The sequence below is a fragment of the Pteropus alecto genome, unplaced genomic scaffold (genome assembly GCF_000325575.1).
Source record: "Pteropus alecto unplaced genomic scaffold, ASM32557v1 scaffold39, whole genome shotgun sequence".
NCBI classification, from domain to species: Eukaryota; Metazoa; Chordata; class Mammalia; order Chiroptera; family Pteropodidae; genus Pteropus; species Pteropus alecto.
The window spans coordinates 4,861,155-4,864,754 of NW_006443568.1; positions in this window are offsets into that span (position 1 = coordinate 4,861,155).

Sequence of the window (3,600 nt, forward strand, 5' to 3'; positions counted from 1 at the left end):
GTACATTCACACTCTGGGGCAGGAAACAGATATAAAAGCAGAAAATCACAATAAATCATGAGAAGTAGAATAAAAGAAAGGTGGGTTATGGGAGCCAGAGCATCAGGACAACTAACTCGGAATGTGAGGCTGTGGGTTGAGCACCCAGGAAGGCTTCATAAAGAAGGGGATATTTAAACTGGACTTTAAAGGATGACTAGAAGTTTTCCAGATAAAAAAGGGTATGGTGGATGGAATAAAATTTTAGGTTTTCCTCTTAGGTCTCTAATCATTCTCTGACTCCTTTGCCGACTACCACTTTCTCTTCAAATGTTGGTTCCCCAGATTTAGTCTTCATTCTCCTTCTCTTCTCTCTATTCTTTTCCAGGACAAATTCATTTGCTCTATGGTTTTGATGCAGGTAGTAAGAGTGAACAATTATTGAGTGCTTGCCATAAGTAAGGCATTGTGCTATATATATATATAGGTGCCTCATCCATTATCTAATTTCATATTCACTATGATCCCATGAGGCAGGTGTCACCATCCTCACTTTGCAAAGAGAAACTGAGGCCCAGAGAGTTAGGCGACTTGCTTTTAATTAATTTATTAATTAATTTATTTATTTTTGAATTTTCATAAGGGTTTATTTGAGTCAAACTGACAACATATACCAGGGAGCAAGATCTCAAATGCTCCCACATAAAGTACTTTTAGCAGCAGGTAACAGAATACCCAACTCAATGTAGCTTGAACGATAAGGGGTCCATCTCCCATCACAAAAAGTCTAGAGGAAGGTGGTACCGTGGTTGTTTACTTCAGCAGCTCAGCAATGTCAGACTCTGAGTTAGCTTCTCTCTGAGTCTCTTGGCTCTCCCCTCATGGTTTCAAGAGGGCTGTTAGAGTAAGCATTGCATCCTCCCTCAACATCCAAAGGCAGGCAGGAAGGGAGCTTTTTCTCCTGGGCATTTCTCTTTTTATTGGAGAGGAAAACCTTCCCGAAAAGCCCCCAGGAAAATTCCTGCCTCCCCACCCTTTTCTTTCCTTCCGTTACCCTCTCTTAATTGTCACTGCAGCCGAGCTAACCCTCTCCCAACTCTGTACCAATCAGGGTTCTTGGTGCTCAACCTAAACAGAGAAGGGATTTATTGAATACAGGTATCCTTCACTTCTTGAAAGTTTACCTTCCGCCACTTTACTTTTATGAAAGTACCTGTTTTTGCCAACTGAAAGAAATCCGAAGAGGATTCTCACTTTTATGAAAAATAGACGAAAAGTGACAATGGTACTCAGAGTTTGTTTTGCAGCAAGCTGTTAGAGAGGCAGCATGTACCGGGGGCCATGAGAGTGGCCCAGCCAAGCCCCTTCCCCTGGCACTACAGTCAATAATATCTCAGCATCAAGCTGCCAGAGCTTTGAACTGTGTCTGTAAGTATCTGTGAGATCCATTTTTTAGGATCTCAAAACTCAAAACTTTTTGCATATAAATTAATAGTAATCATTTCTTCCCTTTATGCCTTTTTGGCTCACAAAAGCTTCTGTAGGTATGCTCTACTTTCAGATAGCAAGGAAAACCTGTAATATGGGATGCTCACAAATTCCAAACGTGGATAGGAACCAAAAGCAAGGAGGCTAAGAACACAGAAGAGGACATGGCTCAGAAGAAGCCTGGTTGGACAACGAACCACAACGGGCCACTGACCACCCACTGCTGGTGGGCTCTCTTCTCTCCCTCAAAGAACGGCCCCTCCCATTTCACCTCTCTCCCTTAGAGGTTAAAGTCTCAACCAGGAACATCCCACTGGGCAGGCCTGGTCATGCACTCACTCCCCAGTTACCAGGAAGACAGGCAAGATTCCATCTTTTCAGCTTCTGTGGGGTGAGTTGTGTATGTTTTCCCCCAAGCCTTTTGCAGTATACGATTTCCACAACACATGATTGCCGTTCCTCTGCTGAGTGCCATGGTTCCTCTCAACTTGCCACAGTCTCTCTTGCCTCCCAGCCTTTACATACACTGTTACCTTTGTCTAGAATACCCTTCCCCTCCCTTTTGTCTAGGCGAATCCTCCTCATCTCTCTTAGATGTCACTTCCCCTCAAATCTGGGCTGGGTACCCCTTCATTATGTTCTCATTGCAGCATAGGCTCCATCGCTGTACTGTAATCACCATCTTGTCTTTTTTTCCCCATTTGACTGAAGTTCTATGAGGGTGGAGACTCTGACCTTGTTCACCACTGGATCCTGAGCACAAAGCACAATACTGGGCACATAATATAAGCTCACTAAATGTATGTTGAATGAATGAATTAAAGAATGAATGAGATGAATATTAATGGCACCACCAACCCCTCAGTCACCTGGCCCCAAGATTTGGACCTTCTTGTCCCCATCGGGACTAGTGTCAAGTTTCATTAATTCTACCTCCATAGTCGGGCCCTCATTACCTTTCTGCCAGAACTTTTACAATAGCTCCCTGCAGTGGACAACTGTCATTTCTTCCTGCCCATTAGCCCTTCCTTCTTATTTAAGAAACTGTTATCGGATGCTTTTGGGGAACTACTTCTCCTATTTCTTGCAGTGGGAACTCTACCTTTGCCAAGGGGTAAACATGGGATCCAAGTCAAGCCAGGACTCTGACTCTTGAGTAGAATGACACAGATAACTAGAAAACAGTTGAGATCAGTCATTCCAATCAGAGCATCCATGAGAAATTATTTATTGGGTTTTGGAGTAGCCTCACCCAAGTTTAAAACAAGATGAGAGATAGCTACAGACGTAAGACAAAAGGAGATCAAAATATCACCTTTATTACTGACAGAGCTGTTGGAGATGTACCTTTAGGTCTAACAGGAAAATGAGCTTATGAAAACTGAACCCCAAAATTAGTCTTCTCCACCCAATTTCAGGCAGAACTGGAAAATCATAGTGTTCTCTGTGAGGCTTAATCCCTGGGAAACTTAGAGCATGTTAGAAGAGAGAGGAAAAACATGGTTCTTGTGAGCAGGCAGATCTGAAAGAGAAAGAGGATAAATCTGATAAATCAGTCTTCCTCCTCCTCTAGGGAGGGTAGATGGGTGAAGGTGTGAGACAAAAGGCAGGGATATTACTCTAAAAGAGGTCCTTCCACATGGGAAAAGCTGGAAGAAGGAACAAATATTTCCCTCAGCACTGTCCACTTGTTCCTGACATCTAGATTATGAAAGTAACCCTGGCTACTACCATGCTTGAGGTCAACAATTGTACAACTATGCCTTCCCAATGAATTCCTTTCTTGCTATGTAGCCAGATTTATGTCACTTGCACCCAAAGAACATGTATTTGTTTCCTATTGCTGCGGTAACAAGTTACGACAAATTTGGTGCTTAAAACAACACAAATTTATTATCTTACAATTTTGGAGGTCAGATGTCTGAAACATATCTCATGGGGCTAAAATCCAAGGCTGTATTCCTTCTGGAGGCAGTCAGGGGAGAATCCACTCCTTGCCTTTTCCAGCTTTTGGAGAATGCTTGCGTTTCTTAACTTCTGAGTGCGTTTCTCTGATCCCTGCTTTCATCATCACATTTCCTTTTCTGACTCTGACCTTCCTCCCTCTCTTGTAAGGGTCCTTGTGATCAACAA